General features: G+C 38.4%; 1 protein-coding gene across 2 annotated transcripts in view; it reads left to right on the forward strand.

Annotated features, from left to right (window-relative positions):
* Positions 1-509: 509 nt before the first annotated feature.
* Positions 510-11,451, forward strand: part of tmem198a (transmembrane protein 198a) — a 40,702-nt gene continuing 29,760 nt past the window's right edge. Inside the window, exon 1 of one of the 2 annotated variants that reach the window (XM_034885261.1) lies at positions 510-993. The gene's annotated coding sequence lies outside the window, so the exon portion shown is untranslated. The remainder of the gene's footprint in view (positions 994-11,451) is intronic. The other variant, XM_034885260.1, reaches the window with a different exon arrangement.

The following is an 11,451-nucleotide window of genomic DNA, read 5'->3' on the forward strand; positions in this document are numbered from 1 at the left end:
CCCACACCCACACACACACACACACAAACACACACACTACACTGGATGTAATTATATCTCTGTTGCATAATCTAGCATGAGAGAGTGTTCATCAGAAATCCCACTTGCATGTGAGCTGTAAAATGGTTTAATTTGTTATTGTACCGTTTTCAACAGGTCATAATCTGCCAAAAAATAACTAAGAAATTCCTTTCAATGTAAAATACGGCATTGTATCTTGCACTTGCCACGTGTTAATTATTCTTTAAATTACTTCTTACATTTGAAATAGATTATCACAATAAAGCAGCCTTCCTTGTAAATTACACAGCTCAAATGCAGCTCTTTTACATCTTTACTGCCCCATTTTCTTTTTTTTCTCTCCCACTTTCTCCCTCTCCTCCTCCCTCACCATCTTCTTCCCTTCCCACCATCTATTCATCCCCGTCTCTTTATCCATGACAATAACAACATTTGGCCACGAGTCACCAAGCCCATTCGTTCCCATGTAGCCACATGAATAGCTCTCATCCACCCCCCCTCTCGTGCTGCGGGAATGGTTTAACCCGTTACCCACAGTGAGCGAGACAGGGAGCACAAAGGAAGCGAATACGCTGGTCGTTTACACGGGATATAAAATGAAAGCGTGATGTAAACACGGAATAAAAACCGCAAGGACATTTCCCGTCGCGCTGGACCATTATCGACGTTTAATATTACAAGAGGTAGCCTACCAACCGGCTAGCAACAACGCGTACGTCTGGACACCGAAAGACAGGCATTAAGTGTGAAATTGAAGCCAAGAGGAGTTGAGCATTGTTTCATCTTCGCGTTAGGCTTTTCTGGAGTTGCTAGCTGTTTTGTTTTGTGAACGAGCCCGGTTAACTGGGATCAAGATGTCGGGGGTTTCAAGCAAACAAAAGGAGATTCTCCTCTTCTTTTTTTAAAAACAGTTTTTCTCTTTTTGGACTTGGGAATAACAAACGAAACACGCTAACATGTTGCATTTCTGAGGTGAGTTTCCTTTGTTCATGTTTGTTCATGTCCAATTACATGTATGTTATGCTTGCAAAGCACGTAGGTTATTTATTGAATAGAGTCGTCCGCGTGCCACAAATAACAAAGACTAAAGTGTAACGTTTTGTCCCGTTATCTCCACCCAACAGCCAAGACGAACCACGTTCATACTGTTAAAATGTTGCACAAGAGCTAATTCTATCGCCCGCAGCCTCATGCCAACCACCACTGTAATTGCCTTTGGAAATTAGACACATGGAGGACAGCCCCGCTGTTGTTTTCCCTCTATTGTTTTCAAACCGTTGCTTAACGAAGCATTTGGTGCTCCAACACAAGGCACGAGCGCTTCCAGACCTCTCAACGGTCGCATATCAGTGACAGCCAGATGAATCCTTCATGATGTGTTGGGATTAATAATTTAAAAGAATAAACTCTGAATTTGATACCCTTGTAAAATAATTGGGCAGAACAGCGTGTAAACAGTGGGAGGCAAATTAATTTGCACTCCCAGAAAATCATGTGCACCCACATTTCATTCTATCTATCTATCTATCTATCTATCTATCTATCTATCTATCTATCTATCTATCCATCTATCTATCTAGCTAGTAAAACTCCTACATTTAAATGTAATAGAAATTCATACAAAAACAAAACAAAGAGAATGCATTTAATTTATTTTGCTGGATTTCTCTCTCAACCTCCTCTCTTCTTCAGGTTACAGTAATAGCACGTGAAACATTTTCATAATTAGTAGTTTGCTTTAGCAAAGAAGAAGTAATTATAGGCAGCAAGCTTGCTGAGCTAAGTGTGCAGGCATTTTTTTCTTTTATCTCCTTTGTTAAATATGCAAATGTGGGTTTGGTACCACTCTACTAGTTCTGTTCTAAAAATGACACTGCTTCAACTTGTGTGTTCTCGCTCCCACTGCTGCAGTTCATGATGAAATTGTTCATAAATGGATTAGAACTAAACCATGTGACATGCATAAACACTGTAGTTGTCTGCTCTATATTATTTGGTGTTAATAATGTGTGTATGTGTTGGGGACTGTAAGTAAGGGTATTTGTTCAGAGCTGTCTATGTGGTGCAAGGAGGAGCCCCCCCCCCCCACACACACACACACACACACACACACACACGCACACATACCAGCAGAAGACCTTGATCAGGTGAGAAATATAGTATTATAAGCAAGAGATATTACATAAGTGATAGATGCAGAGAGCATACACTCTCATTTTGCTGTTATGAGCACCCGGTCTCCTTTTAAATTACAGATCAAAGGGGACATTTTAGCTACAAGTATTGAAAAGGTAAAATTTGATCTCTTAAGAAATAATGGTGGATTTGAAGGCTGTACAGTATTTGGATATCAGATGTAGAGGAAAATACATAATGGGAAGAAGCATAAATACAATGAAGTGTATAATAGTGTTAGGAGACCACTGTGCAGACAGTTACTGACTGTGCTTTTCTTTGACATTTGAGATCGCACTGGTGTCAAACCACAGAGTTTCTTACTTTATAGTGCTATTGCATCTTTAAATAAGGCTCTCCTTTGTGTGTGGTTCATTTTCTGGGCTGAAACGGAAGCTATGGTCTTGGTTTTGGGAACTGAATAGCTCAATAAACCTGGTCAGAAGGTTGTTATCATATTTCTTTACCACCACTGATCAGATAAAAACAGGCTATAAATGCATGTTGTTTTTTAGGAACATAGCGTTGTTACCGTCACATATTTACATAAAACTCAGTGTGCGTTTTACTGCTATCAACTGTGCTGCTTCACTGGGGGTCACCAAGCAGGGCACTGTTACAGAAGTTACTGAGTAAAATGAATGTGTAACATTTACTGTAATCTCTGATTTCCAAATGGTCCAGCCGAGAATTTTCCTGTCAAAACACCATTCTTCTAATAGGCCCAATGTTATGAACACTTTAGTTACTCTGGGTGACGGGTGTATTCTGTTGCACTGTGCTCTTCCTACACTGATTCCTCCATGTTTGACTAATAACAGCTCTTGATATCACATTATAATTTTAGTCTCATGTAATGACAGTGTTTTAGAAAAGGTAATTTGGAGTTAGTAAAGGAATATAAATGTGACAACACACTGAGATTCAGCCCCACACCTTAAATTGCCAATTTACAATAGTTTAAATGAGGCCCCCCGTATGGTGCTTCGTTGATAGTTATGTTACCATAACCAAGAGGCAAACAGCCCTCAGACTTAAGACTTTGGCTGAAGTGACAGGCTCTGAGTGAATGAGGTGTCTGGCCACAAGTTATTTAAAAAAAGTGTGTTATTAAAACAATAGATATTAAGAGTGAAGTGAAAAGAGAGAAGGGAGGAGGAAACGGTAGAAGGGGACTTGGATGACTACAAACAAAGAAAACTCTAAGAATTACCATACAATGAGAAATTTTGACTTTCAGAAGAATAGGCAGGCAGGGGGGAGAGAAAACGGGAAAGTCAATCCTAATCCCATTAATACACACCAGTACTATCCTTCCCATTGGCATATTCACATGCACACACACCACACCCACAATGATACACTGGTACTTTTTGTTTTTTTACAATCACTTCCTACTAATTGCAGAACCTTGATATAATTTTTCTAAGCTCTAGACACAAAACACAGGCTGCCAAATGTTCAAAACATTGCATTGTGCATTTATATATTTAAATAAATCTTGCACTTGCATAATCATTGGTTCAAAAAACTAATTCATTGTGAAATACAATTGAAACGTTACTTTAGATCACCCATACACAAGCTACCCATAGTTACACTGTGTCATTGTTCATATAATCATTAAATATTTTATTACAAAATAGGTGATACATGTTTCATTATGGTACTAGATTAAAATACATCCCTGTAAAAGCACCGCAGTAGTAGAGAGAATATTACAGACACAGTGGAAATATTGAACAAAATCTCAAATGTATTGATGAAAAACAATACAGTACAATCACAACATTTCTTTTGCATTAAATGCAGTGTTCCTCAACTTGCTTGTACTGTAAAAGGCAAAATAAAGAAGTGATTGCTGTACTTCAACAGGTTCTCAGGTTCTCTCCTACATTGCAATTAATTAATTAACCAAACATCTTGGAAAAAACCTTCGGGCATGGCATGGCAAACAATAGTACAAGTGTGTGTGTGTGTGTGTACATGTATGTATTTTATATATACATACATACATACATACATACATACATACATACATACATACATACATACAGTAGTAGTTCCAAGGGCCTGCATGCATGCACACAGTGCAGTACTGTCATTACTGTAAATAGTCTTACAGTAAAGGTGGTACATGGCACCGAAGAAAGTGTCTGATAAACAGTAGTACATTACAGTAAAGAGTGATGATGAAATATTACAACCCTAGATAATGAAGTCTAATTGGTTCATGCTCCATGCTAATTGTTGAATCTCAGTTTCTTGAAACTTTCATGATCTGAACAAGGAATATTGTTTCTGTCTCCATACAACCATTAATAGTAATGCAGCAGTTACTTCAGTCATTCATCAATTATTCTAAGCAGTTGTATCAGTTGATAGTTAGATCCCTGTAATGAAATTAATAGACAATCATTTGAATGTAATGTGTGAATTGCTTTTTGGAGTAGTAGTACTTTGATGTTAAGTTGTGTCATATTGAACAGGGGATTTTTGTTAAATGAACAAATGATCTTAGGTTTATGTGTATTGTACCTAAGCAAAAACAAGTGTTAGGGTAGATCTACTGTGTGTGTGGGTGTGTCTGCTTGTGGGTGTGTTTGGTGCGCGCACATGCGCTTGGCTGTCATGCTGGCTTGTAGATGAAAGAGTCTCTTCTTACCATCTAAGCAGACACATCTGCTGCCTCAGCCAGTGTTTGGGTTCTAGACGCATACTATGTCTAAAAATGTGAGCGTGTGTGTGTGCAGTTGCAGAACGTTTTGGCCGTGAGTGTACAGTATTTGAACTTTGTGTTGACTGCAAAGACTCTGTAATCTGTGTTAGAGATACTTTATTTGTAATGCATACTAATATTGTGTCTATCTGAGTGCCAACTAACAAATAGCAACAAATAAACAGAGCAATTTGAGCCAACAGAGCAACAATTAAATGCAGTAATTCAGGATGAGTCTACAGACACAGATGTGAGCAGCACACTGTTTGTGTTTTTTTGTTTCTGCATGTGTATGTGTCCTGTTTTCACATAATCACAGACAAATGTGCTGTGTGTTTGCCACTCATGTAAAGGAACTAAGTGCATTTGCTAAAGAACTTCACTTAAGAACATTTTTTACATATACTTTACTTTGCATTTGTTATACTTAATACTTCTACTCTCTTACATTTTAGAGGCACAAAGTATTACAATATTTTGCTCTAATATATTTATTTAAAGGTCCTCTAGCGTGAAAATGTCACTTCATACGTTTTTTTAACATCAATTTGCATTCACTCAGCCTGCCTATGGTCCTCCAGTGGCTAGACATGACGATAGGTGTAAACCGAGCCCTGGGTGTCCTGCTCTGCCTTTGAGAAAATGAAAGCTCAAATGGTCCGATCTGGAATCTTGCCCCTTATGAGGTCATAAGGAGAAAGGTTACATTCCCTTTCTCTGCTTTACCCGCCCAGAGAATTTGGCCCACCCATGAGAGAGAGACATCATGGCTTTCAAACGAGCAAGGTGGCAGTTGGTCAAGGCCACACCCCCACCTTCCACCTACGTCTACAAATTTTAGAGAAGAATATAACATTGACAGGGACCATTGCTAGTACTAGTATCATTTCATTTTTACCTTTTGACAATTTGATTATTATTTGCACATTGTTGGTCAGCAGCTGCAGGGCCTTAGTTTACGTGCATACAAGGCAGTCATACCATCAGACAATAAAAATAAGAAGTTATTTTGGCCTTCCTCTTTTCCTTGACTGCTCGCTGAAAGCAGAAACCGCAAAATCAAGCTGCACAAAAATAATTATGTAAGAAATAAAGGCATAATGGCTTTCAAAGAAATGGCAAATCTGTTTATGCTGTAAAAAGCAATATGTACTTATTAGGGCTGTCAAATAGATTGACCTCAGTTGCCTGAACATTGTTCATGTCCTGCATTTTGAGTGTTCATTTTGATGTGCAGTCATACAGTTCTGAACAGCTCATGGCGGACATTTGGAAAGAGACAAATCGATCCACATGGGATTGAAGACAAATTCAACACTGTGGTTTAAACTAGGTCTAGTGTTCAACAGGGAAAAAAAGAGAGACAGAGCAAAGAGGTTGAAAGCAGCAGCAAGGTTAAATTATCCTGGGAAGAGAGACGGTGAAAGACAGAAAATGAGCTGTAATCTGATGAAAGCCTCTTTACTACCCTGTAACGTCACCTCCAGGCCACAAGCAGTGACCAAGGCTTAGAGGGGGATCAATGCTGAGGCCACCAACATGTGGGTGGAAACATACACATACAAACACACATATGCACTCTTTATAATACTTCATTTGAAGTGCTCCAATGCTGATAACAGTTCACATGCAACATCTGAAGGTACACCTGAGATCACTCTGCGGCAAAGCCGTTTCTGTTCATACTTTGTTGTTGTTTGCTAGATGGAGGGATAGATAAAAAAGGGATTGGGTGGGAGAGTGATCATCTAGAGATGAGGACATTATGTCTAGAATAGTCTCTTGGCATACTTTTCTCTCTCTCTTTCATTTTTATATGTGTGTGTGAGTGGGCGGGTGGGTGCACAAGGGGTCTATAGGTCACTCCAAAATCTCAATAGGCTTGTAGCTCAAAGGGAGAGAGGGAGTGTGGGGAGAAAATGAACAGCTCCTATACAAATCACCCTCCTGCATTAAAACCTTATGACCAGAGAACCAAATGAGCCAGGTCGAGGCTTTTTTTACTATGAGTTCTCCTCTAGTTGAGTTTTATTTTACAGATAAAAATGGGCCAACGAAATGCATGGTGTATGCATCATGGAGGCGGCAGATACATTTTTAACTATTTATTGACCATGATCTTTTTTTAATTTGAATTATTGACTATTTTTTAAACTGCATTATATGCCCTATATCACTTCGAGATTGCCGTAATGTAAAGTGCAATACAAATAAAATGTAATATTAACTCAAATAATTTGTCTGGATGCAGATAAGGTAATTATGAACTAAAGACTGTTAGCAGTGAAAGACACTTCAACCGTTTAAATTGTGACCAAATCTTTTTTTTCGATAGTTACCCTTTCAAAGCACTGACTTAATTTGACAATTTGGCAAGGAAAGGGCCTTGAATAGCACTGGACAACACAGTTGTGGAGAATAGTGTTGTTTACTTTTCATACATCTATTTATCTACCAATGTCAGTGCTTTATTCAATGGCTTTGGAAATGTTGTGCCGTTATATTGCATTTAGGAATATAAGTAATGTCTTTACTGGTAATAACATTTTGTCTAGGCTTTTGAAACATTATCCAATAATGTTATCCACCACCCACTGTAAGATTTAATCACTCCATTAAATAGCGAAAAGAAGGAAATGCACAGAAAGGCAATTGCTTTGAAAACAGTTAGTACAGAGACTCAAATAAGAAGTCTAAAGCTTGTTAAGCAAAATTACAGTAAGATAAGGATGCTGCAGATTCAGATGTAGATTCAGCAGTTTGCATTTGAGGCATTTCCAATTTAACAAGGCTATTTATGCCTTTCTGGTTACTATGCCAACTGACCACAGAGCTAGTTTAGTGGAAATGCACAGTTTGACTTGCTTAGAAATAGGCGTGGAACAAATGATTACCTTCAAATTGTCAATGAAAATCGGGTCTAAGTGCAATTTCCCAAAAACCAAGCTTCCCGCACTTGTAGACATTAGAAAAGCTTTGGGTAAGCATTTCATACAACACACATGTTGGTAACTCTATTATAGGAAACTGGTAAGTGGTACAAATGCTGTACACCACTGCATCACCATCAAATATATTGCCACAGTAAGGAATATCCTCCCAAATGTCAGCAGCAGTAAATAAGTACTGTTCTCATGGCACTGCACTTAGAGAGCCATACGCATCACACCACTTATTATTGAAATAAAGACCAGTGTCCTTTTGAATAGTGATAGAACTGAGATAATTGTATGTTATCTCTTAATGGTCTGTGGAACAACATTAATGGCACTGGGATTTATTCCCTCAATGTCTCTATTCTACAGCAGATCGCATGAGAACATATGCTACACAGGAGGACTGTTATATTCCCTTCATGTCAGATCTGACTTGAGTCTTAAGCAGATTTGAAATCTCTAAGTCTCTTTCTGCTTTCCTGACAACATACACACACACACACACACACACAGCCCACACAAACACGGTAGTAGTCTCCCCGGTGACAGATGGGCTAGATGGAAACAGTCATCCTGTTAGTAACCATAACATCAGCAACACTGTTACTCACTGTCACATGCACATAAATGCTCTCCCTCTCTCATTCTTCAAATTGGACACGGAACAGAAGACCAAAGGTGCCGACAGATGTTAATCATGACATTGCTATCGCTGTCTCCATGTTCTGAATCAAGATCCCAAATCTTATCAGGGTATGAGGTTTGGCTTACAGTATGCAGAGAAGATTGAGCTTATGGATGGTCAGACAAAAAGACAGGATACAAACCCAGACTGTCGACTGCAAGGAAGTCTGATATATACCTTTTTAATATATACATTTTTAAAAGTGTGAGTCAGGAAATACAAAGAGTGTAAAAGGCAGATATTTCTAGTCTGTGGATTACAAACAGCTACCCAGAAGCACCAATACATTCCTGCCCTCTAACGATATGTTAATAAACAAGTGTTCCGGTTTACTAATGTGGCATTCATTTGCTATTTCCTTTTTATTTTTTTACTTTTAAGAAAGTAGTTGGAAGTTTGTTTAGTGTGGAAGTTGGGGTGTTGATGGCTATGTACGTGTTTGCCTTCAACACTGGCAGTCATCATGTCCTCTTTTATTCTAATCATAATCTGTGTTTGAATTAATATTCATCCTCTGGGGACCAGGAATGTCTGTATGAAATTGGATCAAAGTGGTGGATCAAACACACACCTGACAAGCAGATATTGCAACCCCTATTATTAATAATAAATTATGAATGTGGCCATGTGTTTCCCCTACAAACAAATGTGGCTTCTGTAAAATATTACAATGTGAATGCAACTCATTGGAGGAATGGTTGCTCTCTCGACAATCCTGGGATCATGTCTGTAATATCTTGTTAACCTTGCCAGGGTGAGAAGGCTTGCTACCTCAGTAAAAGCTTTAGTAGTATTAGCAAGATTTACCTACATTTCACCTTTAGACTAACCCATCCTGCTTTAGCCTACTGAACTATAACACACTGAACTTCCTTTCCTCCTGGGTTGCATTGTCATTTATCCTCACACAAGCTGTCGGATACAAAAATAATTACGACATTAGTTACAGCCTTGATGTCATATTTAGTCGTATTGGTTGAGCTGTAGCCTACACTTAGGTACATTTAAAAATCAATATCACCACTTCATACCAGTTAGCAGAGCTAATTGTCCATTTAAACCCTCTTAAGAGTACAAAGGACATATATAGATAGATTTCCTTAATTTCTGCTACAACCCCAAAACAATAGCACTGAATGGATTTTGATTTGTGAAAGACTACATAGTTACTTAGTGTTAATTTTGTCAGACGAGACAAGACTAAATATGTTTGTCAACAACCTTTTTTTCCATGACGATGATGAGACGATAACAAGACTGCCCCAATGTCCAAAAGCGCTGACTAAGACTAAATTAACATACATTATTGTTGACGAAAAAAAGACAAGACTAAAAAGTTTTGGATAAAATAAAAACTAAGATAAAATCTCTCTTCATATTCATCTACAATCGTCTCTACTTTTTCATCATGAGATGGAACTAGTGAAGTGCCCGTTTGGAGCGTGTGCCTGTTCCAAACAGGCCAATTGCTTGGTCCCCAGTATTTTTTCCCCCACTAAGCGTGGTTCAATCAGCCTCTGCTTGGCTGCGGCTGATTCGGCATGTCCCCTTTTTTCCATCTAGTCCTCACACATCCAGGTAGCGATGTGGCTCAGGCGGGGGGGGGGGCGAGGAAGCCCGGTTCAGCCTGCTGCAGAATCCGCTACAGCGTGTAGCGATGTTCCCCGGATAAGGAAAGGAGCGCTGGCGAAGCTGCTCTTAAACAGCTTGCAGCGGCTGGAGAAATTTATGCAACTACCGGCAAAAAAACAAGGGTCTGTAGAGATCAGGAGCCCTGGCGCTTATCTAACATGTCTACAATTGTAATTGCATGAAGGAAGAAGCTTGATATAATCCAGACGCATTTAAATTGCATTCAACAAAAATCATTTGAGTGTATTTTTTCAGGTATTCATGGAATTTAACCAATATTTGAATGTGTGAAACACTTTTTGACTGTCAGAAATAATCTCAGAAATAATTTATTTAAAAAAAGTCTAAAATGTTTTGACTAAGACTTCACTAAGATAAAGCACCTGAGTTCTCTTTTGGATAAAACTAGACTACAGTGACGAGACTTTTAGTCAACTAAAACTTGACCAGCAAAAAATGTGAATGACTAAATATGACTAAAACTAACACTAACAGGACATTTGGCACAAGACTAAGACTTAGACTAATTAAAAATAGGTGACAAAACTAACACTATAGTTACTACATAGTTTTTTCTGGGGTTCATTTCTTCAGCAGAAAGTATTTACAGAGAAAACTGTTAAGATCAAGTCTGTTTATTATCCAGAGTAATGACATAACTGTTTCTTAAAGACACACTGCTGTTGAAATATTTAGTATTGTATTGGAGCTTTGTGGGAATCATGGTCAGTTTTGTTTTGTTTTGCAAACATCAAGTTCAGTAAAACCAAGAGATGCTACCGTGTGGATTTTGTAATGGTAATACAGATAATGCAATGAACACTTATAAAGACAATCTTTTTGCTCAATACAGTATTCTTAAGAATACAGTATTCTTAAGAAGAGTGAACCTACATCTACCTGCAGGGCTTTAACTTGCTATCACTTCTGTTGTGTTGTCATTTTTTTTCACAGGAACTATAGTTAAACTGAGGTCTGGCTTTGTTGAGGATAACACTCTGCCTTTGCAAAAGTTCAAAAGACAGGAAGCTGACCTGAAGTTGCCAAGAGGAAAAGATGTATACTTTCTTTTTTGAGTTTTTCATCATGTCAGACTCCTTGTCTTTGAAGAAACTTTCAAATGAACTTCGTTGCAAACGCACATTTGAAAAGAGGATGCCGTTCTGAACCTGCCGACTTTCTAATTATGCAAAAGTTTGGGTGTTTTCATGTCTTTCTGTTTGAACTGTCTCCATGTCCAAACATTGCTGTTGATCTTGCTCTCCGTCTTTTCTCCAGGCCTT

The sequence above is a fragment of the Etheostoma cragini genome, chromosome 11, assembly GCF_013103735.1.
Source record: "Etheostoma cragini isolate CJK2018 chromosome 11, CSU_Ecrag_1.0, whole genome shotgun sequence".
In the NCBI taxonomy this organism is placed as follows: domain Eukaryota; kingdom Metazoa; phylum Chordata; class Actinopteri; order Perciformes; family Percidae; genus Etheostoma; species Etheostoma cragini.